The 26119-nt window shown below is 39.9% G+C and overlaps 1 protein-coding gene across 4 annotated transcripts in view; it reads right to left on the reverse strand.

The window, feature by feature from the left end:
• The window catches only part of LUZP2 (leucine zipper protein 2), a 1424041-nt gene that overhangs the window by 1356124 nt on the left and 41798 nt on the right, over nucleotides 1-26119 (reverse strand). The window lies entirely within an intron of this gene.

A 26119-nucleotide genomic window follows, 5' to 3' on the forward strand; every position in this document is an offset into this window, starting at 1 on the left:
CTGCAGTTTTGATAAAATCACTGGTTTCTCTGCTGCAGATCTACCAGTTCTCTGAATGTTGAGCCCTGTATTACTTGCCCACATCACTGATTTACATATTTTTGTGTACATTGTGCATAAGCAGAAAACTGCCAATCAGTTGGTGTGGGGCGGAGTTATACAGAGCTCATGAATTAGGAGGGCTACATGGCAGGTTTACTAGTCCTCTAGAAATAATCTCCTGCAGATAAATTTGTGGTTTTATCAAAATCCGAGTAAGCAGCCCAGTAAGTGACACATCACTGGAATCAGTGTCTCTATCTCTACATGATGCTGTTCTCAGATTAGGTGGCAAAAACTTTTTGCTAGACTCCCTTTAAGTAATGGTTTATATACAGTAGTAGCATAGACAAGTCACTGCCTCCTACAAGTTCAGCACACTCTCGTTTGGGATGATTGTTCCCATGGCTGGATTGTGCTGACTAGACTCTAGGCACCGCCAGTGCAGCCTTAGCTTTATTAACATTATGAATGGGCAGGTCATTGCCTCCTGCAAAAGCAACATACTCATCTCCTACTTCTGTAACACATGTGATTGACTGCTAGATGTTGTAGTGATGTTCCAGACATAATATATTTAAGGATTGGTTAACTAGAGCATGAAATTGTATTGAAACAACTTCCATATCTTTTTTCTCTGCACATACTAGACTGACACTTCTACTTTCAGTGAAAAACTTTCCCATGTCTTATCCCATCTTCTTGTATCTTTATAAGTTTGAGTTTTGCATCTTCAAAGGTTGTAGGAACAAGATGTTGGTCAGACATAGATTATTTATTACAACAATGTTTGAAAGGAACAGTAAGAAACTTTATTTATAACACTGTAGAACATATCATTCTGTTTTATTACTTATGGTCTTCAGACACCTTGGAGCTGTTCGCAGAATATAAATTATTTCTAAGGATTTCTCAGAGCTGTTACATCATTTAGCCATGAGCCTATGCACTAAGTTATGTCGCTCAGTGTAAAAAAAAAAAAAAAGAAAAAAGAAAATGAATCCACTTAAACCAATGGACTATCCCTGGTCAGTAGTAGTGTATCATAGTCCTTGATGCCAATCTCCATGCAGTACTGAACTTGGGGAGTTTAGATGTATAGACATTGCCTTGGACATTCATATTTAAATTATGGGTATTTATTTATGTGTTAATGGCATACTGAGCCTTATAAGACAGACAAAATGCCCAGGTCCAAAGTGGGCGTAGGAAATGAAGACATTTATTAAGTCAAATACAAATGTCAACATTTTGACCAGGTCTTTATCCAGCTGGTTTCTAAAGACCTCTACCAGGTCGAAATGTCTCATTATGTATTTGACATAGTACATTTCTAGACATATGAATTAGGGTCATGCATGCTGATGATTTTCTGATATCGTCATGATATCTGATCAGCTGTCATGTGCCCTTAACAGCTGCAGATGGAATCGAGAATCTCACGGTGCTCGCAGTGATCTCATTGAGGTCACCGCAGTTCATTGTCCCAGCTCACAGAGAAATGCCGGTGGGAACGCAGCCTCAGTGACCTGCGGTAGCCTGACTGACGACACTGCTAGTCACTGATGCTACACTCACAGCACCTCATTCTCCCATGGTTTTCAACCTGGGCAGTGGCATCATGGCACTGTCCAGGTTGTAAACCACATATTGCAGATTTGGATTACGGTGTAGGACATCTTCAATTTGGATTGATGTCAGTGACCATAAAACAGCGGACTCAACCCTACAAATATTACTCCACTTGCCACCTCACCAGAGCAATTGGAAAGAGCTGGGCAAAGCAGCAGAATTGGTGCGTTTTATAGATGCTCCTTTTCTGAGGCAGCTGCAAGCTGCTATTTTTAGGCTGGGGGGGCAATATCCATAGCCCTTACCAGCCTGAGAATACCAGTCCCCAGCTGTCTGCTTTAGCTTGGCAGATTGTAAAAAATGGGGGGTACCCCATGCAGTTTTTTTAAATTATTCATTTAAATAAATTAAAAAATGGCATGGGGACCCCTGTATTATTGATAACCAGCCATGATAAATATGATAGCTGAGGGTTGCAGCCCATAGCTGTCAGTTTTGTCAGGCTGGTTATCAAAAACAGAAGAGAGATCATGTAATTTTTTTTATTTACTGATGGCACAGGCGCCGGCTGATGAATACTCCCATCTGCAGTGCATACTCTCACTGTTATCAGTGACAGCAAGCATAGGATAATGAGAGTAGTACTCTTCCTTCAGCCTACACCTGTGGCCGGCGGTAAACTTTTAACCACCGATCCCAGCTGCTGGCTCACTCTGTCATCTGACCACGTGGGAACCACAGCTCTCTGACCAGTGGTAATAATCTTACCACCATTCAGAGATGTTTCTTGCACTGTCATGCAGATGACAGCGTTGGAAAACACCCGATATTCGGGGTGCTGAACCCAAACAGTAACACGGGCTTCCTGGAGAAGTCTGTGTTCAGGGTCCTTGTCTCTAGTTATAAGCCACTGAGGCATTCGGGAGAGACAGCTGAAGGCAATTAGCTGTCAGCTTTGCATATAACCATGCCAGGCAATCAATGCCTATATGCCACCGACATGCAAAGCCAAGAATGAAATGTGCTGGCCATGTAATTCTTCTCACATATGGAACAATATATATAATAATAGTGGCACAAGCTAAATGTCATTTAAGAGTGCACAGTTCTGTGCCACAAGTACTCTGGCAGCTGACATTTATGACATATGCCAATCTATTGCCTAGCATATAGAAATCACACATTCATACTTTGTATTATCATTAGGCCTCATTCAGAAGTCCGATTTTAGCGTACGAGTGTTATCCATGGTTTTCACGGATGCCACCGGCACTTTCGATATACTATGTTTCCGCTCATATGTCCATGTTTTTTGGAGGCCCGTGCAATCAGTGGGAATTCACTTTGACATGTCTGATTTTGATCCAAGAGTCAGATCAAAATTGGCAATCCAAGTCTATGGGTCCGTAAAATAATTAGAGCGCATTCAGGTGACATCCGAGTACAGTCTGATTCTCAAGGACTGTCAGAATGGAGAAGGTGGAGTAACTTCTTTTTTTACTTTTGCACATAGGAGAAAAACTGATGACACTTGGAGCATACTCTGATGAAAGTGTGATCCAAAAATATGGGTCCGTTTTTCTTGAACGTGGAAAAATTGGATATCTGAATGAGGCCTTAGCGAGACATCCTTTTATGTGAATAATAGATGTCTTCATTACAGTTTTTGTTTTTATTTATCCACTTTACATGTTTGGATTATTATTAGTGATGAGTGAGTATGCTCGTTATCGAGTTTTCCGAGCATGCTCGGGTGTTCTCCGAGTATCTTGGGCGTGCTCGTAGATTATGTTTGAGTCTCTGCAGCTGCATGATTTGCACCCAAGATACTTGGAGAACACCTGAGCATGCTCAGAAATCTCGAGTAACGAGCTTACTGGCTCATTACTAATTATGAACAGAAATTATGTCAATCTAATTATGTCAAATTAATTTTAAATTGTTATTTTTTTCCATTTTGGATTTATCCGTGGCTAAAGGTACTGTCACACTTAGCGATGTACCAGCGATCCCGACCAGTGATATGACGCGGTCAGGATCGCTGGTGCATCGCTAAGTGGTCGCTAGTGAGCTGCCACACAGGCAGATCTCACCAGCGACATCGCTGGGGACGGGGGTCGCTACTTACCTGTCACACCAGGCGATCCTGCATCCTCCGGCCCGGCTCCACGCGTCGCTCGTCTTCACAGCAGGAAGCGCCACAGGAAGCTGACGACGAGAAACAGTCCTGGGCGTTCTCGCGCGATCAGCGATAACCAGCGGGGGAGCCGGTCGTAGGTAAGTATCAGACACAGAGATATCGCTAGCAATATCGCTATAACGTCACTAGTTATAGCGATATTGCTAGCGATATCTCTTAGTGTGACATGCCCTTTACTGTTGTGTTGTTGTGTTTTTGTACACCTCACTGCTGCCACTGGAAGTAAGACAACAGATTGGCTCTAGTCTACTCCAAAGATTTCTTATCTGTTTGTTAGCTCATTAATGGCCAAAACAAATATCAGCTCCGGTAATGCCAAGAAACCCTCAATGCAATTGTCTTACAAGTGACTTTTGGAAACCTTACACGTGGAAATCTTTTATGAAAAGCTAATTAAATGACTTGATAAAAGCTCTTTAAAGTGAATGTCAGCTACAAAGCTTGTTAAACTGCTATTTTACCCCCTGGAGCAATCAGTATAACATGCTTTTCATATTTCAAGGACAAGCTATAATCATTTCTGTTTTTAGAAGTAATACTAATCACATGAGAACAGATATTAAATAGGATCCACTGAGTATATTGCATTGGTCAACACCGTACTGTATACTATTTGGACAATATGGAAGATAGAACCAAATTACACAAAACCGTAAATGGGTGTATGAGCTTAGGAAAACATAGCTGAGCCCTTGTCTAATGACTTGGTTATTGCTTTGTAGTCCCCTTTAAGTCCATTTTAAGCCTCATAGGCTAGTTTCACACTAGCGTATGGCTGAGGTGCAGAGGGCTGCGGCGACCTGCGGCAAACGCAACATGTTGCATTTTAGTGTGGTCGCCGCACCATCAAAAAGACGCATGCGGAGGCATCTGCATTCATCGGCATGGCCTGTGTACCTAATGCTAAAGATAGGGTACGCAGGCCGCATGCCGACAGAGGCGGAGCTGACTGGAGGAGGTGCGGCCGGGGGAGGAGCTTCACGGAGGAAGTTAGTCTATGGGCAAGAGCTGTGCTGCTTCTTATACATTTAACTGGGTAAGAGACTGTATGCAGAAACACTGCATCCTAGTGAATCCTATTATGCCCCAAGTTTTATTGTGTCTTTATGTAGAATAATGTAGAGATATGCAATGCAGTGATTCTAATGGATAAATTCCACTGAAATTTTGGTTCCACCCTAACATTGCGCAATTGTATCCCAAAAATTGGATTTGCAGTTTGGAGGTTGTGACATACTATTTCGCCCAAGCTTAATACTCTTATTCTGTCTTTTTATAGAAATCTGTGGCTGTTGCACTGAAGTGACCCACTAACAACTTGAGCGTTGGCCCATGTGTACTGTATGCTGCAGTTTTGCACCGGTAGACAGCCTCATTTACATAAAAAAAGTGACAATATTAGACTTTTCCTTTAGGGTTACTTGAAAGAACATTTTATAACTTTTTACTTGTGCGCTAACTTTTATCACTTATAAAATATTCCAACTTACCAATCATTCACACGTCTGATTTTCACATACGAGTGCTTTCCATAGTTTTCACAGATAGCCTTTGTACCTATGATATTCTATGGGGCTGTGCACATGTCTGATTTTTTTTCTGGGAATGAATGTTCAGCAGAAAATTTCAGAGACATGTCCGATTTTGATCCAAGGATCGGATCAAAACCTGCAATGCAGTTCAGCGTGTCCGTGAAAAGAATCGGATAACATTGTCATGGACTGTTAGAATAATGAAGGGAGAGAATTTTTTTAAAATTTCTCCACGTGCGAGAAAAATGTATCTATATTTGCGTAGAAAAGATGTAGGCAGGACTCAGTCTCACGTAAAACTCTTCTTTATTCAAACACTTTAAAACATGGAACAAGGTACCTGAAGTCTCGGAGAGACGAGAAACAGCCATTGTTCGTTAGGATACCCGATTCCCCAGTTCCATGTTTTAAAGTCTTTGAATAAAGAAAGGTTTTTACGTGAGATTGAGTGTCACCTACATCTTTTCTACTCAAATATATCAAGTTGGACACAGAAGGCATTACTTGGTGCATTTGATAAAGCGCCTTTTCCAAGTTATAATGTGATGGCAGATCACTAGACTATGCCATTACCTTAAGATCATTGATGGTCTGATCCCTGAGCTCCTACCAAAGCACATGGCACCTTTGCTGTTGCACTGACTAGGTGATGACGTTATGACACCACTTGACATCACTGTCATGCCCTATTTAACACAGGAGAGTCCAAAAATACTGGGCCAGAGTGAACACCAAAGATGGCCCTGGGGAGGACGCATTGGTGAATGGACAGCAGAAAACTAATAAGGACTTGGATGCGTATTTTTTTTGTAAAAATATAAACTCCTTCATGGTCCCTTTGAAGTATTAATAAAAAAAGCATCTGAAATTTGAGGTGAATTCCATTTACGTTGAGATTTACTTTCAGGATTTTCAAAGTAAGTACACCAACCTATCAGGTGTAAGAGATTTGTTTTATTACTTTCTGTACAGAGTTTGTGTTATGAAATCTGGTGACAAATCTCAATTAAATTTGTCATTATTTGATTCTTCACCTAAATCCAACATGCTGATGTAATGCATTAAATTATTTAACCTCTTCACGCCACGGCCAATTTCAGTTTTTGTTTCCTATTTTTCCTCCTATTCTTCCCAGAGCCGTAACTCTTTTATTTTTCTGTCCCTATAGGCATATGATACATTTATACGACACCATTAATTTTACCACAAAGTGTAAAGGAAAATGGGAAAAAAATTCAGTGATATTGTGAAAAAAAATCCAATTCTACAGTTGCTTTTTGGGAATTGTTTTTATGGTTTATATTTTGTGGTAAAAATAATCTTGCAATACGATTCTCCTCATTAATACAATTACCACGATATCCAACATGTCAATTTTTAAAAAATTATTTTAGTGGTAAAAAAAAAATTAAAAATTAAAAAAAAAAAAATGGGGGTTGTGTCATCAATTCCGAGACCTAAAACATTTTTATTTTTTGGCTGATCGAGCTATGTGATGGCCTACTTTTTGCATGGTGAGACAAAGTTATTATTAGTACCATTTTGGAATAGATTTAATTTTTTGATAGATTGTTACGGCCTTTTTTGTGGAATTGCGTTGAGCAAAAAAAACATAGCTTTGGCATACTTGAATTTTTTTCATTTCTGGTGTTTACTGATCTAGTTAATTGTTTTTATATTTTGATAGATAAGACATTTCTTAATGCATTTAATAAAAGACTGACTGTCACTTTCAAAGAGAAAAACTAATGTGTACAGGTTCGAACTAAGAGTAGCCATGTCTATACATAACCAACAAATAAAGTTGCGCTCTGTAGCGCTATCTATATATATAAAACTGAATGTATGTATGTGCGTATCACCAACAAACCACAAAGCATCTTTCATTTCAACAGAGCTGTTGAAAAGAAGCTGAGCTGTGATTGGTTGCTATGAGCAACAGTTTTCCTTGCAACCAATCACTAAGCATCTCTCATTTCTACAGAGCTGGTTAAAAGTAGCTGAGCTGTGATTGGTTGCTATGAGCAAGTTTTCCCACTTGACAACACCTCAGCAGACATTGACATGGTGGGAAAAATCTAGCATCTTCGGGAACCTAAGCTCACAGCCATTGTCTGCCCCCCTGAATGGAGCAGAGAGCACATGATAGAAATGAATCCCCCCCCTCCCTGCCCATATCCCCAGCACACATCCTCCATCCCGTAGGCACATCTTCCCTCTTAAAGGGATCATTGGTATTGAAGTTAGGGCAAATCCACTCTGCACTTTGCTACTGACCCCAGGCCTTTCTTAAAGGGATCTCTGGTATGGAAGTCAGGGCAAATCCATCCAGCGCTTTGGTTCTCACCCCAGGCTCTCCTAAAGGGATCTCCTGTATGGAAGTTAGGGTAAATCCCTCAATGCTCTGATTCTGACCTCAAGGTTCTATTCAAGGGATCATTGGTATGTAAGTCACGGCAAATCCACTCAGCGCTCTGGTTCTGATCCCAGTATCTCTTAAAGCAGGGTTCCCCAACTCCAGTCCTCAAGGCCCACCAACAGATCATGTTTTCAGGATTCCCTTAGGATTGCTCAAGTGATAATTGCTTCACCTTTGCAATACAAAGGAAATCCTCAAAATATGATCTGTTGGTGGGCCTTGAGGACTGGAGTTGGGGAACCCTGTCTTAAAGGAATCCCCGGTATGGAAGTGAGGGCAAATCCACTCTGCTCTTTGGTCCTGACCCCAGGCCTCTCTTAAAGGGATCTCCAGTATGGAAGTTAGGGTAAATCCCTCAGTGCTCTAATTCTCACCCCAGGCTTCTATTAAAGGGATCATTGGTATGGAAGTCAGGACAAATCCACTCAGCACTCTGGTTCTGACCCCAAGCTTCTCTTAAATGGATCCCCGGTATGGAAGTTAGGACCGTTCCACTCAACGCTCTGGTTCTGACCCAGGCTCACGGTATGATGTGGGATATTAGGGGTAGTAGTCCGATGGCTCTGGCTGATGGGATGATATGGGATATTAGGGGTAGTAGTCCGGTGGCTCTGGCTGATGGAATGATGTGGGATATTAGTGGTAGTAGTCCGGTAGCTTTGGCTGATGGGATGATGTGGGATATTAGGGGGAGTAGTCTGGTAGCTCTGGCTGACGGGATAATGTGGTATATTAGTGGTAATAGTCCGGTGGCTCTGGCTGATGGGATGATGTGGGATATTAGTGGGAGCAGTCCGGCGTCTGTGACGGGATGATGTGGGATATTAATGGTAGTTGTCTGGTGGCCCTGGCTGATGGGATGATATGGGATATTAGGGGTAGTAGTCCGGTGGCTCTGACGGGATGATGTGGAATATTAGGGGTAGTAGTCCGGTGGCTCTGGCTGATGGGATGATGTGGGATATTAGGGGTAGTAGTCTGGTGGCTCTGGCTGATGGGATGATGTGGGATATTATAGTGAATGTGGCAATGCGGAGTGGGCGGGGCTCTACACTTAGCTATATATACAGTATATATATATATATATATATATAATCATTATAATTTGTTATAACTAAGAGTAGTTAGTTACTATGCCCGGGCAGCACTGGGCTCTTCAGCTAGTAGCAGATAAACATGAAATGTATGAAATATGAGATGCTTTACTGCTGTGCATAACTCGAAAAAATGGAGATGTTTAGCACATTATTTGGCCAATTCATACATGCCCAATAACAAGGCGATCTCCAGTTGTTTATAACCTATCCTAATGTGAATCCTCTCCTAGTCTGAATCCTGCATTTATATGGGTAGATGGTTCTCTGCTGCAATTAAAACCACCATGGGCAGATGGGTGAAGTGCTCGGTCAGAGAGCTTATATATAAATAACAAAAGACTGATCATCACTTCCAAACAGAAAAACTGGTGCATGTAAGCATCTCCATTTTTTTCTTAATATCTAGAAAAGCAATGCAATTCAAATTTCATATACTTAATATTCACATGCTACTGTATAGCGCTACAGAGTGCAACCTTATTTGTTTTTTTTTCATACTGCAGTGATACTGCATGTCTGCTTTTAATTTTTTTAACATCTTAATTTCAACGGGGAAAAGGATGGTAATTTGAACTTTTTTTAGTTTTTTTTATATATTTTTTATTTTTTTATTGTTAGCTCCCTTAGAGGACTTGAAGATGTGATTGTCTGATCGCTTGTGCTACAGCATCGCTGCATATAGCAGAAATCAGTCTCCTTTGAAGCCACAGGCAGGGTTTCAAAGGAGTTCCGTAATGACAGGCATGGGGATCATCATGGGCACACCAGTTGGTGGAGAAAACGATGCCCACGCATGCATGTTAAATGCTACTGTCAGATATTGACAATGGCATTTAACAGGTTAGCAATCACTGGCGGAGCATCGCTCCACCCACAGTTATGAGTGGCAGGTCCTGGCTGTAAAACACAGCCATGACCTCTTTTATAGCCTGGATAGTGGATGGAAAGTGATGCCAACTTGTCTCTTCAGAATTCCCCATACGTGTTTGATTGGTTTCAGATCCGGTCATGCAATTGGCCACTGAAACACTTACACCCTGTAGTTCTTCAGAAATTAAACACTGGTCTTAGGAGTTATTTTGGATCATTGTCTTGCTGTAAAAGTGCATGTCTGCTAAGGGCACGAAGTGATGGTAGTATATATTCTTTCAATATACTTTAGAGCATTACATTTGTGATTTCATGATGTCACCATTGAAATGTAGCTCCTGACACCAGCAGCACTCATGCAGCCCCATGTAAGGACATTGCCATCACCATGTTTGACTGTAGGCACTATGAATATTTCTTTGTACTCCTCACATTTGTGACACCATACAGTTCTGAAGCCATCAGTTCCAAAAACATTTATTTTGGTCTCATCGCTCAAGAGCATTGAGTCCCAGCAGTCTTCATATTTTTCAGCATTGGCCCTGGCAAATTGTATTCTGGCTTTTATTTGTATGCTTTTAGGATAGGATGCCTTCATCGACGACACCTATGCATGAATTCCTCTGCAGTGTACACTGTAACTTTGTTAAAGTTTTGCTTCATTTTTACTACAGTATTCTGACTGATAAGTAAACGTTTACGGATCTACTTTTAGCCTTCACCCTTCCTGTGTGAAGAAATGATTTCTTTTCTCAGGCCCTGTGACACTTCTCTTCCGTGTGGTGCCATTGCTGACAGCATGAAATGGAAAGGGGATTTCTTTGTTAAGTAGCGCCCTTTGATGAGTAAACTGTCTTCTGTAGACCTGTTTAATGAATACTTTAGACTTATCTGTAGTTGAATTCTTGTCAATTAGAATTTTTTAATCCAAACTTTTGCTTTGCCCCTAGGACTTTCATTAGAGTGTACTCATTTCTGCAACATGGAGTTGAATTAATTTGTTATAAAAATAAATTTTGTTTGCAATAAATGGCCGATATTTGTGGGAGTATTTTATAGTATGGTATCCCATAGAAAATGTTGATTCTGAAAGGAAACTAAAGTTTTCTAACAACTCTGATGGGGTGTACTCATTTATGTTGAGCACTGTATAAACATAAAAAGGGAGAGTTCACATCCAACAATCTATTCACTGTTAAATGTTGAATTTGTGGAGAGCTGATGCCTGACTTTTTGCAATTATTGAGTCGTTGAGGCATATATATGACCGATGATATTTCTCTTTATAGTATGGGTAGACTTGAAGTTGATTAAATGTTGAACGACTTCATGATTTTTTAAGCAAATCTTTAAAAATGGTCTCTGCACCTTAATCCTCAAGTATAAAGACGGCCATAAGTGGGTTGGATATACCGCAGGAAAAAAAATGATAAGATTTACTTTACATCTAGTTTTATTGTTCCATTAATCCGTTGAGCAATCTTCATCCAGAAACTAATGTATCGCTGGAATAATATTTCTCTCCCCACAGTGTAAGTTCAGCATCTTGCTGAATCAGGTATTAGGAGCCGCCAGGTTATGCTATTTACTTTACAAGTGCTTGCATATATTTTGTCTCTGATTTTTACTCTATTCTGCAATTTGGGTGCCAAGGCATATATAAATAAGACGTCTCTTCCACTTCATCTGCATGTTTATAGACCTGCTTTGGAAATTATAAAGTTGTTGCACAAATCCATGTCATTATGGGGGAGTAGCGACTATTCCTTTCTTTACGTGACTCACATTTCTAATGAGATGCTGCCTTTGATGCCAGGTAACTTTCTTTTTTACTTTTTTCATATAAAATGTATGCTTTTCCTATTTCCAGTCTTTAACCAGAAACTTCAAAAAGCTAAAAAAAAACATGGTAATGCTGGACCATAACCACATATCATTTAACGCTGCTGGATCATTATTCATTGCAAACCATTCCAAAGAAAACACATTTACAAGATGTAATGCATAATGCAACATAGGAGGATATACTGTATGTCAGGGAGATGTGATGTCTCAGATTTTCAGTACCAGCTTCTGCTCTGGCATGGCAAATTCTGCCTAAGGAATCTTATAATTCTACTGTTCTACAGAAAGTCATTGTTCTCGAGATGGGTGCTGTTGATATCAGATGCTGGAGTGGCATGTATTATCAAAAGTGATAGAGCATGATGCTATGTTCAAATGATATGGCACAGAAGAGCTCTAATGCTCAACAGTAGGAAAGGAATATGAGGGGAGAGATAGGATATGGATTTTGACTGTATCTTGTCTGGGACAATTGTCACAAGGCAGCGGCAAGCATATAAGAGAAGGATCAGACCAAATTGGGTCCACATTACGGTGACAATTTGTTCCGCTCAAGAAAGAAGGCGTTGGTCCTTGTTTGTCCAGTGATGTACTGTGTTTCTAATTCTTGTGCCATTCTCTTGGAATATATAAGTATTTTCAATAGAGACAAGAGAGACGATTTAATGCATTTCAAATTGTGTCAAATTTTTGAACAATTTTTGAACCTAGCAAATGAAAAAACTTATGCAATTTGTTTCACAAATCACGTAAAATAAAAGCAACTATAAGTGATGAAAAGGAACCATAACTAATATAATGAGCCATTTGCAGCTTCTCCGTACTGTTTTACTGTACAGAAGTTTGCATCAGTCACAGAAACTTCCCATAAAGTTGGGTGTGACCTGTCAGGCTTCCCAATAATGCATGGAGCTATCGTATCACATGATATAGTGCAGTTATTCAGAAGGAAGTACCTGTATAAAAGCAAAGAAAAGGAATGCAGCTAACATTTTGCAAAGAATCTGAATGTTGTATTTGCATTAAAGAGCTTTACATAAGTTGGGTATAGTCCTAGGGGACCTCAGCGTGTGATACACTATCTTTTCAGGGCAAATGAAGAACTTGCATTAGGGGCAAATCACAATTTTGGGAAAAATTAAGATAAGCTGGTGTGTTTGACTTTTTAAAGCTTTGTTCATATGTAATCTACAGTCTTAAAGGAGTTATTCATTACTTGGACAAACCCTTCTCAATTTGTATGTTTCAGCCTTTTAGGATAATGACACTCACCTCCAGTGCCGGCACCATTCCAGTGGTGTCAACACTGCCTCTCCCGATGAACACGTAACAGTATGAAGTGAAGAGGACCATTTACTCAGTCAGCTTCTGCTTCACTCTCCCCGCCTTCAGATAAATCACTTACATCTGGTGGAAGTTGTTCATTTGGGAGGAGAAAGAAATTGTCTATCTAGGGATTAGAATAGCTGTATCAATCCAAGCCACAGTTAGGGCCAATTTAGACAGCATTATAAAGACTATTGCAGGCAATCTATCCTTTTTGGCTCAGCTAGAGACTTCCATCTTTGGGAAGATTCTGGCAGTCAAAACTTTTATCCTTCCCAAAATTTTATACATATTTAGGACTTTACCAGTTGGCTTTCCGCGCCGAACCATTTATAGAGCTCAAGAGCTCATCCGACTATTTATTTGGAAAGGTAAAAAAGCAAGAATATCTGCAGACTTGATGTACAAAAATAAAAAACATGGGGGCGCAGGACTGCCCAACATATACGCTTATTATCAGGCCTCGCTCATCAAACAGAGCTGGCACTGGTTTACTGAAAACATGACACATCCAGCTTGGTATGGCTTGGAGACAGATGCTAGTGATAGAGGTTCCATTCAAAAGCTTTTCTTTCACTTCCTTCTGCAAAAGCCCAGTGCGAACTCATCTCATCCTATATTCCAGCCGATAATCTCAGCCTGGAGGGATCTCATTAAGCCGACTAAAAATATCAAAAAAGCAGAGCAAATCTTAAAGTTGCCCCTATCTTCATTGGCACTGATGGATGATCTCCCGATACCGGAGGTTTGGGGGAAATCTGGAATTAAAAGGGTGGGGGATGTTTTTAGTGGAGTGGAGTTCCTGAAATTTGGTGAGATCAGGGTTAAATATAATTTACCGTCATCTGAGCTAGTCTTTTACACCATGTTGAAAGACAGAATTTGGAAATTCATAAAAGGGAAGACTTTGAATTATGAAATGCTATCTTCACTACTGTGCAACCTTAAAAATAAAAACCTCTGGAGTCTGCGTAATTTGTATAGATCTGTTGTCAAAGACCTAACGAGCCACAAAAACATATACATGAAGAGATGGGAGTCCGATTTTGGTGCTGATATCCATCTCGAGAACTGGAACGATGCCATCAAAAACACTTACAATTCCAACATATCAATGGGTCTTCATGAGAGTTATTTCAAATTGTTAAATAGATGGTACTATACCCCGACGAGGTTATCGCATTTTAACACAGAGCTATCTTCCTTTTGCTGGAGAAATTGTGGACACCAAGGGAACCTCTACCATATTTTCTGGGGTTGTTCAAAAATCAAAAACCTCTGGCTTCAAGTCACACAGCACATTAACCTCATTGCTAAGGACTTCACAATTACACCCGAAAGAGCACTTCTTTCTTTAGACATGGAACAATTTGATGATTCGGTAAGACACATTATCATACACATCCTCTTAGTGACCAAGACCATGTTAGCACAATGGTGGAAGAAAGCAGAGGTTCCCAAGTTTTCAGACATACTTGACAAGATAGGCCAACACAGCGATTTAGAACGCAGATTTGCGATTAACAACAATCACATTCACAAATACTCAAAAAAATGGAAGACCTGGAACAACAAATTTCATATCAACTAGACTTAACAAGAGGCACTATATTTTGAAGTTTAAACCTGGGCGCTTTAGTACTGGGATGCTGTATCTCCTTCCAAGAATGTTACCCCATAATAAGTATTGTCGATTTTTTTTTCTTTTATGTTGTTATTCGATATATGTTATTCTATGCCTGTTTGTGGGTTCTCTAGTTTTTAAATTTTTTTTCCTTACCTGTACAAGGTTGTTTATTCCCTCCCTTCCTACCTTCCTTTCCCTACCCTGTTTATTTAAAAAAAAAACAATAAAATTATTTGAAAACATCTGGTGGAAGTTAGTGCTATTGCTCTCACTTCCTCCAATTTTATGTGATTAGTCTGAAGGCAAGGAGAGTGAAGCAGCCACTGTTTGGTTGCATGGTTCACATGACATCACACCATTACACAAAAAATGGGACAGTGCCAGCACCACTGGTATGACCTTAGCACTGGAGGTGATTATAAGTGCTCTATGCTTCTCCAGGATGCATTAAGAGAAGCTTAGAGTCTAGATCAGGTGAAGTAATTATTCCCCTCTACTCCTTCTAGGTCCGGTCTCATCTCGAATACTGTGTCCAGTTCTGGGCACCACATTTTAAAAAAGACATCGAAAAATTGGAGCAAGTTCAGAGAAGAGCTACCAGGATGGTGAGCGGTCTGCAAAGTATGTCCCATGAGGAACGTTTAAAAGATCTGGGAATGTTTAGCTTGCAAAAAAGAAGGATAAGAGGATACCAAATAATTGTCTACAAATATCTGAAGGGATGTCACAGTGTAGGGGGATCATCATTATTTGCATTTGCACATGGAAACAAAAGAAGCAATGGAATGAATCTGAAATTGAGATGATACAGATTAGATATTAGAAAAAACTTTTTGACAGTGAGGGTCTTAATTGAGTGGAACAGGCTGCCTTGAGAGGTGGTGAGTTCTCCTTCAATGAAAGTCTTCAAACAGAGGCTGGACAGACATCTGTCTGAGATGGTTTAGTGAATCCTGCATTGAGCAGAGTGTTGGACACGATGACCCTTGAGGTACCTTCCAATTCTAACATTCTATGATTTTATGAATCTATGTTGTTAAAAAGTGGGAAACATGGATTGAAAAAGGGTTGTCTGAGTAGTGGACAACACCTTTAACTTTAAAGTGGGATCCCCAGGTGCCATGATTCTAAGTTTAAAGAGTGTAAAACTTTTGATCTGTACATTAAAAAGTATAGGAGCTTAGAAAAGTAGGTTTTCATTGTATAAGGCTTACTGTATATATTTTACAATAAATGTCCTTATTAACTTGTCATCATACCATGGTCTATTGGTGCCATTTGTAAGAAAGACTCCATATACAGTGGGGAAAAAAGTGTTTAGTCAGCCACCAATTGTGCAAGTTCAACCACTTAAAAAGATGAGAGAGGCCTGACATCATAGGTAGACCACAACTATGAGAGTGAAAATGAGAAAACAAATCCAGAAAATCACCTTGTCTGATTTGGCAAAATTTATTTAGCAATTTATGGTGGAAAATAAGTATTTGGTCACCTAAAAACTTGCAAGATTTCTGGCTCTCACAGACCTGTAACTTCTTCTTTAAGAGAATCCTCTGTCCTCCACTCATTACCTGTAGTAATGACACCTGTAGGAACTTGTTATCAGTATAAAAGACACCTGTCCACAACCTCAAACAGCTACACTCCAAACTCCACTATGGTGAAGGCCAAAAAGCTGTTAAAGGACACCAGTAACAAAATTGTAGCCCTGCACCAGGTTGGGAAAACTGAATCTGCAATAGGCAAGCAGCTTGGTATGATGAAATCAACTGTTGGGAGCAATAATAAGAAAATGGAAGACATACAGTACAAGGCCACAGATAATCTCCCTCGTTCTGGGGCTCCATGCAAGATCTCACCCCCTGGGGTCAAAATGATCACGAGAATGGTGAGCAAAAATCCCAGAACCACATGGGGGGACCTAGTGAATGACCTGCATAGAGCTGGGACTACTGTAACAAAGGCTACCATCAGTAACACACTACGCCACCAGGGACTCAGATCCTGAAGTGCCAGAAGTGTTCTCCTGTTTAAGCTAGTACATGTCTGGGCCCGTCCGAAGTTTGCTAGAGAGCATTTGGATTATCCAGAAGAGTATTGAGAGAATGTCATATGGTCTGATGAAACCAAAGTAGAACTGTTTGATAGAAACAAAACTTGTGTTTGGAGGAGACAGAATGCTGAGTTGCACCCAAAGAACACCATACCTACTGTGAAGCATGGGGGTGGCAACATCATGCTTTTAGGGTTGTTTCTCTGCAATGGGACCAAGATGACTGATCCGTGTACATGAAAGAATGAATGGGGCCATGTATTGTGAGATTTTGAGTGCAAACCTCCATCAGCAAGGGAATTGAAGATGAAAGGTGGATGGGTTTTTCACCATGATAATGATCCCAAGCACATCACCAGTGCAATGAAGGAGTGGTTTCATAAGAAGCATATGAAGGTCCTGGAGTGGCCTAGCCAGTCTCCAGATCTCAACCCCATAGAAAACCTTTGGAGGGATTTGAAAGTCTGTGTTGCCAAGTGACAGGCCCAAAACATCACTGCTCTAGAGGAGATCTGCATGGAGGAATGGGCAAAACATACTACCAATGGTGTGTGCCAACCTTGTGAAGACTTACAGAAAACGGTTAACCTCTGTCATTGCCAACAAAGGATACATAACAAAATATTGAGATGAACTTTTGTTAATGACCAAATACTTATTCTCCACCCTAATTTGCTAAATAAATCTTGCTAAATCACACAAGGTGATTTTCTGGTTTTGTTTTCTCATTTTGATTCTCATAGTTGTGGTCTATCTATGATGTCAATTACAGGCCTCTCTCATCATTTTTAGTGGGAGTACTTGCACAATTGGTGGCTGACTAAATTCTTTTTTTCCCCACTGTATGTGGCATCTTATGGAGAATGGCATCTTTGCTATAAATTGTAATCAGAAAAAAATCTCTGTATGTCTTTGCATAAAATCGGAGGTATACAGAGGTACAAAGGTTGACAGAGGTACAATATGGTCTTGTGTCCTTCTGTGGGTGCCCCTTATATAAAGGTCTGTGTGTATGAAGTCTTAGCCTGATGATGCACTTTTTTATGCTTGTCACTAAATGCTGGAGTAAAGGAATATGCAAAACTACACATTAAATTTATTAAGAAACAATGGCACAGAAAATTAAGTCATTCCGTTAATAGAAGCACGGCTATAGAATCATGGCACTTCAAATCTATCCAGGTTACCTGAGATTTATAGTTTAAGACTGATGCCTTGAGATGTATTAGTGAAATGTCAATGTCAGTCAATGTCAGCTCCTCAAGTCAATTAAATGTGCATGTTTCAAAGTGATGAAACCAATTTACCTATAGGTTAGTTTCTTTTCTCCAGCGGGTGGCTTTTAACTGTTCACTCTTTAGAGAATACACCCATACTTTTCATGATATCCATGAATCTGTGTCTTCTACAAATTATAGTAACTGGAATAAAAATAAACAAACATATATCATGCAATAAAAAAGACCCGTTGAAGCGATCACTCGCGAAGTGGCCACAGTCCACTTTCCTCTCCCCGCATGCCTCTTTGATCCTGCACGTCCACCTGTTCTTGTATACACTGCACATGGTTTAATAAAGGACTGAGTATTTGTTGTCAACTTGGTGAGTGCCGTTGTTTTTCTTTTTTAACGACATAAACATATATCATGCAATACCATCCAGGAGATGTGTGGCTCCAAATGTATTTTGCAGCAGAACAACTCCAAACATACAGCCAATGTCATTAAGAACTATCTTGAGTGTAAAGAAGAAAAAGGAGTTCTAGAAGTAATGATCCGGCCCCACAGAGCCCTTACCCTCAACATCATTCAGTCTGTGTGGGATTACAGGAACAGACAGAAGGATCTGCACAATCGGCTTCTACAGAAGATATGTGGTTAAATCTCCATGATGTTTGGAGCAACCTTCTTGTCGAGTTTATTCAACAACTGAATGCAAGTGTACTTAGAAGAATGAATGCTATTGTGAACGCAAAAGGCGGACTCACCTATATTAATTTTAGTTACAGTGCTCTTTTGTTCATTCACTTTGCATTTTGTTAATCAATATAACTAAACTATTGACATCTCTATTTTTTTAAAGCATTCTTCCTTTTCAGAATTGTCATCACCTCTGCCTAAAACTTTTTCACAGTATTGTACTGTATCCTGATGTTCATTGGGTTAAGAGGATGCAAAAAAGTCTACATTATTAAAGACAATATGGCAAGTATTTATAGTAGGACATTTTGGCTGGCACCTAAATGTATCTAGAATTTGTGTAGTATTGAGGTGGTATAAAAGTCACTAGTATAGGGTACTGGTTGTCATTGTTATAGGAGCACTGTGATTGTCACTGCATGGTGGTGGTGTGGCTGTCTTTGCTTTGTAGACTAGTGGAGAACATGTGGGCATGTACTGTCATTGCACTAAGGTCCATTTTCACTGCACGATAAAGACTAAAAAGACTGATGATCACACAAAGAACGAGCAGAATGCTCAATCAATGGGTGAAATGAATTTTTTTGGCTGCACAAAAGTTTATTGCTCTTGGCAGCACATCATCACTACAGGACCAGGACTGCTAAGGACAATGGTAGACTATGCACACTGAGTGATCTATTACAGATTGTTCAGAATGCTTATGAAGAGTGGTCTTTCTTTGTAAATAGGTTATTAAAGTCTGCCGATAAGCAAACAAGTAGCTGATTGGTGGTCATCAAGTACCTCCAGACATCTAATCTAATCGGACCATTATGAAGGGTAAAATACAGTATATTTGAATTGGGCAACAGGAGTACTTAACTCTCCTATGCTGAAAATAGGGACTTAAGCCCCCGTTACACACTGCGATATTGCTAGCAATATCGCTGTAAAGTCACCGATTTTGTGACGTTACAGCAATATTACTAGCGATATCGCTGCATGTGATACTTACCTCCGACCGGCTCCCCCGCTGGTTATCGCTGATTGCGAGAGAAGCTGCTGGACCATTCCTCATCGGCCACATCCTGCGGCGCTTTCTGCTGTGGAGACGAGCGACGCGTGGAGCCGGGCGGGAGGACGCAGGATCGCCACGTCTGACAGGTAAATAGCGATCCCCGTCCCCAGCAATGTCGCTGGTGAGATCTGCCTGAGTGGCAGCTCACTAGCGACCACCTAGAGATGCACCAGCAATCCTGACCGCGTCATATCGCTGGTCGGGATCGCTGGTGAGTCGCTAGGTGTAACGGTACCCTTAGAATCTAAAATGAGGTATAGACTCCTTTTTGGAATTTGTAGCATCATTTAGTGACATGTGAATAACTTCTTTTCATGCAAATAACCTCTTTAGAGAGGAACAGAAATTTACTGCCACCAGCTGGAAGAAACAATCCTAAAAATCAATTGTTACCCTTTAGCGATCCTTGCCATATGACTTATGAGAAAACCCAAACCAGAATCTCCATTTGTAGACATGTGTTTCTGATAGAGGCTACAGGGGAACATTTCGCAGTATGGATAATACCAAGCTGACGTAAGGAGGACACACATAGTCCATGCAATGCCCTACTTTCTTTTTAGGAAATTTCTGAATTACTACAGTATAAAACTCCCACTACCCAAAGTCTGATCTCTCATCAAAATCTACATAATTTTATTAGTTCAGTTAAAACAGATCATATAATAGACATAGCTCAAAGATGAGATGCAAAGGTCCCTCGGTAACAACAATAATAAATCTTACTTTAGTGCTAAGCGAGTATACTCGTTGCCTGGGTCTCTCCGAGCATGCTCGGATGATCTCTGAGTATTTTGGCGTTCTTGTAGATTTAGTTTTCATCGCCTCAGCTGCATGATTTGTGACTTGTAGACAGCTTGAATACATGTGTGGAATGCCTGTTTGTTAGGGAATTCCCACATGTATTCAGCCTGTCTACAAGTTGCAAATCATGCAGCTGAGGTGAGGAAAACTAAATCTCCGAGCACGCCAAAATACTCGGACATCACCCGAGCAACGAGTATACTCGCCCATCACTACTTACTATACTACAACTTTGTAATAGAGTAGCAACATATGGGGCTAAATTACAGATCAATGAAACAAAAATGAGTAATCTAATCTTAGTAGGCTAACTGTTCTTAAATTATTCCATAGGTTTTGCCATCACCTAAAACTACACATCGTATAATGGAAACTGAAGTACGGCACCCCAACGCTCGTTTTCCACAGTTTTCTCAATTGAAGTGCAGCAGGATATCTATAAGTGTACAGTAGGGTGACCGCAAAAAATCGATGTCGGAATTTTGTCCGTCTGGACCCCACAAAACGATTCCCCTTTCCAGATATTGAGAGAGCCAAAATTTGAGCTCGATCAAACGACGTTAACCCGTGCCGCTCGTCGCTCAAAGTTTGAAAAAATCCAAATTGAGGTATTTTAAGATTTAGGTATTTTGCATAGTCTGTTAGACTATAAAGAATGTGACAACAACATTGCAGAAATAGCCCTGACCAAATTTTCGAACCATTTGTGGTATTTGAATGCAGAGTAGGTGGGATTATCGTTTTTTGATCCCACCATTACAGACAATGAAAAGTTGTTAATGGCTAATAAATTGCTCAGTAGCACAGATGAACCATCAGAGCACGCTAGGGTTGTAAATCCAAAAGTTAGGAAAGAAAAATTAAAAGAGGTAGGAAGTAACCGACTTTAACGACCTTCTGACAAAAGATGAAGAACAAAAGCAATATGTCCTGCAAGTTGTAAGCAAATGCCGAGCATTATATTCTGACGTTTCAAAAACTACTTTAACAAAAGCTCTAGAATAGATTAGATAACTATGTAAAATTATCAACTCATGTAGGTTAGCGTGCTCTGATGGTTCATCTGTGCTATTGAGCAATTTATTAGCCATTAACAACTTTTCATTGTCTGTAATGGTGGGATCAAAAAACGATAATCCCACCAACTCTGCATTCAAATACCACAAATGGTTCGAAAATTTGGTCAGGGCTATTTCTGCAATGTTGTTGTCACATTCTTTATAGTCTAACAGACTATGCAAAATACCTAAATCTTAAAATACCTCAATTTGGATTTTTTCAAACTTTGAGCGACGAGCGGCACGGGTTAACGTCGTTTGATCGAGCTCAAATTTTGGCTCTCTCAATATCTGGAAAGGGGAATCGTTTTGTGGGGTCCAGACGAACAAGATTCTGACATTTTTTCCCCCCCATATGAGATCTGGTCACCCTAGTGTACAGTTCATGTGACTTGTAGGATCGCTACTTCCAACAGGTGGCGCTATAGAGTTCAAGTCCTCTTTCCCTCTGAAGAGGCAATTTGCATATTAAATTTCCCAGAGGAGCATTGCACGGTGAATAAGCCTCCTTACCTTGACAAGCCAGAGCAGGTATGTCACCCTCCACAAGGAGAAACCTTATCCCTTAGACCCCAGTCCAGAGCCTCTCACCTAGCCAAATCAGTTCTCATACTTTGCACTGACGAGGGCCAATAGCCTGAAACACCTTGTCTGCAAATTGAGATTCTGATTTGGCTTTAATCCTAAGTCATATTGCAAGACTCGTTAAAGGGTCGATTGTGACTTGTAGGATCGCTACTACCAACAGGTGGCGCTATAGAGTTCAAGTCCTCTTTCTCTTTGAAGAATTTGCACAGTACATACCAGTCATCTAGTCTAAATGTTACATACATGCAATTTTATGCCGCTATTTCCTCGCAAAACCTCATGGCTGATCCCAAAAACTGCATGTGAAATAGCTGATTCCCTGCAAAAGTAAGTGATTGCTTATGAAGTAACTGCTCTTTACAGCTACATGGTGAATACAGCATGACCACACCATGTGAACTTAGCTTTAATACTTGACATGGTGTGAGCAAGGTACCAATGTAATTAGGGAGTGGAGCATATTTCTATGTTGTACAGATCTATATTTATGTGGACTTTAGCTACTTAGTGGTTGCAGAATGGCTGCTGGGTCTGAGGGCAACCATTAGAGTTGAGGGAATATGTTCAGAATCGGTCGCCGAATCTGAATTTGCCATATCCGTGCCATATTGGTATTCATGCCGAATTTATGTTTGATAATCGGTTCCAAACATATTCATTCATTTCTACTCCCACTGACTCCAATAACTTTCGCCGAATATTGCAAATACAAAATTCACCGCCAATCATAATCGAAGCCAAATTTTGAAAAATTCACTCCGCTCTAACAACCATAATAAATAAGTAAATACTGTATAGAATGACAAGACCAAATCTTTGTGACCACATCAAAAATGCATACAGTGATCAGAAAAAGAGATTACAAAGTACCTTGATAAAGCACATTATGTGTCAAGACAAATAGAGTAACTCATGCAGTATCCAGATGCCTAGCTTATACAGTGCCCGGTATAATAGTGCACATACAGGTGCAAGCAAAATAATTCAACCCCACTACAAAAAAGGTTTATTAGCAAATTTTACAATCTTTCTGCTGTTTGCAATAAACCAATCACAGAAGTGCAATTTAAATACTTCAACGCAACTATTATAGTCAATGCTTTCAAAATTCAACAGACAATGCAATTTCCAATGGATACTGCAATCTCAGAATATTTCAAACCCTTCATAACAATCATCCTTCAGAGCTTGTTGACCACCATTTGTCTGTTATTGCCTGCTGCAAATGTGGTACATAGTCATCAGACAGTTTCTGGCAGTGTTCCTGAACAATTATAGCTCATTCCTCACAGGCAATTGACTCCAGTTCATTAATATTCTTACGTTTTCATTGGATTTCAAGTCAAGAGACTAAGAAGGCTACTGCAAAATTTTTCATGTCTTATTCTGAAATGAAGCCTTGGTAGACTTTGCAGTATGCTTGGGGTCATTGACATGTTATAATATTCAATGACAGGATATCTTGATACTTAATTGAATTAATTTTGCCTCCCACATGCTGCAGGTTTCCATTGCATGAGCAAAGAAAGCAGCTCTATAGTATAACAGAACCACCACCATGCTTCATTGTAGGCAGGGTGTACTTTTCAGTCTTTTCAGCATATGGTTCATTTTCTATAAGCCAAAAAGTTCCACTTTTGTTTCATTGCACTAAAGAAGAGCATCTCAAAACTTATGTGGCTTATTTATATAACGTGTTATCAGAGATGTTTCACTGGAGGCTTGTACTTCTGCTGCATGACACTGACATACTAGAAGTAGGTACTAACACAGAGCAAAGAAGAACATACCAATATAATTGCTTTGAACACACTTCTTAATGTGAAACATGTAGTGACGGACATTCTGCACTCCTCACTGATCTCATTGCAGAGCTGAATGTCATTACAAAGTGCTCGTAGTGGAAGAGCGATGAATGTGAATACACACATCTACACATCATCTCACTGCAGTCTGTATGGGGGAAATGGCAGGACAATATAGATCTGATTTGACTCATTACAAACACTTATAGCAGTTCTCCTCTTGAAGTGATGTCAACTCTGTTTTATTTCTCCTCTCCCACAGTGACAGCTTGAGATTAGCGAATTTGTTCGGATTCGGTTCCGAATACAATTGGAATCAAATGTTGTTTTTGCAATATTCGTCAAACACAGCCAAACGACATTAGAGTCAATGGGAATAGAAATTGCCGAATATGTTTGGAACTGCTCATAAGACAAACATTCAGCATGAACATTGTTCGAATATGGCTCGAATATGTCAAAATCAGATTCACATCCAAAATCCGAACAAACTCGCTCATCTCTATTGGCAATCTGTGCTCTACTACCAGTGCTTTGAAACCAAAAATGTTTCTGAAGTGAGATTACTGAGGAGAGCAGACTGTCTGTCATTACATGTCTCACACTAAGAAAGCTGTTCTAAGATAGGTTCTTCTTTGCCCGGTATATTGCTGCCTGCTTGTGATTGGTCAAGTGAAATGCAGGGGAATAAATACACACCCTCGGTGAAAAATCTCTCGTAATGTCAACTTCAACTTAAATTTAATTATAAGCTAAACTTTACAAGCTGATATCTCCACATCAGATTATTTAAAAAAATAAATACTACATTTAACCCTATTATACAACCATTATTCCATGCTATGACTAGTTTAACATGCTCAAACTAGTGAACGGCGTTCTTTAAACTAAAACCTCAGTGACAAAATCTTGCTGCAGGTGTATTGTAGTCACTCAAGAGTTTTTGACCATCTACTCCCCCATGAATCTGGTACCAGCCGGTGATAGCTCCCTTCTGTCACGTTTAGTTAGTGTAGCCAATGTTCTATATTTCAAAGTTCATTTCTAGGAACTTACACTCCTTTGCTTTTGTCTCCTTTTGTGCATGCAAAGTAATGCTCTCCACTCTTAACTTTCTGACCAGTTTGATTTAGCAATGTTTTTAACATACAACCAAAGATCACAGTGAGTGTACCACTAGCCAGTCCAAATACTTGGTGTTTTATCTCAAGCATACCTGAAGCAACTAATGAAGTCATGGAATATTATATCAAGCGTGCTTGAGACAACACCTGATTTGCAAATGTGTGCTCCTATGAGAAATCCTTTTTGAAAAATTGTGAACCTGCAGAATTCATACAAAGTGGTATTTAGTTTATCTCTTTAGTTGTGTTAAGCTCTTTAAACTGTTCTAGTTTCATTATTTCTTACAAACATTCGAGAGCTAGCCCATTTTGCACATTTTGCTACTAAACCTAACTTTCAATAAGGTTGAATAATTTAGATTGTAACTGTTTTACTTAGATAATTAAATGCCCAGATCAAAAGTGCTATTCTGTGCCCTCCTTCCAATAAGACGATAGGTTTCAAGTCTCAAAAATTAAATACCTCCAATGCCTGTCTCCCTATTACTCCATAGACGATGCTTCAATTCCTGATGTCAGGTCATACTTCCAAAAGATCTGTTTTGGAAGTATGACCTGATGATACAAAACTATGTAAAGCAGTCAATACAAGAGAAGATAGTATTCTGCTACAGATGGATCTGCATTAGTTGGAAACTTGGGCCGAAAGGTGGCAGATGCAGTTTAACAATGATAAATGTAAAGTTATACACATGGAAAGAAGAAATCAATATCACCATTACACACTGAAGGGGAAACCACTGGGTAAAGCTGACATGGTGAAGGACTTTGGGATCCTAGTTAATGATCAGCTTACCTGGAGCAGCCAGTGCCGGGCAGTGGCTGCCAAGGCAAACAGGATCATGGGGTGCATTAAAAGAGGTCTGGATACACATGATGAGAGCATTATACTGCCTCTGTACAAATCCCTTGTTAGACTGCACATGGAATACTGTGTACAGTTTTGGGCACCGGTGCTCAGGAAGGATATAATGGAACTAGAGCGAGTACAAAGGAGGGCAACAAAATTAATAAAGGGGATGGGGGAACTACAATATTCAGAGAGATGAACAAAATTATGATTATTTAGTCTAGAAAAAAAACAACTAAGGGGGCGATCTAATAACCATGTATAAGTATATAAGGGGACAATACAAATATATCTCCGAGGATCTGTTTATACCAAGGAAGGTGACGGTCAC

Source organism: Dendrobates tinctorius, unplaced genomic scaffold, assembly GCF_039654945.1.
Source record: "Dendrobates tinctorius isolate UK_male_01 unplaced genomic scaffold, ASM3965494v1 ptg000037l, whole genome shotgun sequence".
Classification (NCBI taxonomy): domain Eukaryota; kingdom Metazoa; phylum Chordata; class Amphibia; order Anura; family Dendrobatidae; genus Dendrobates; species Dendrobates tinctorius.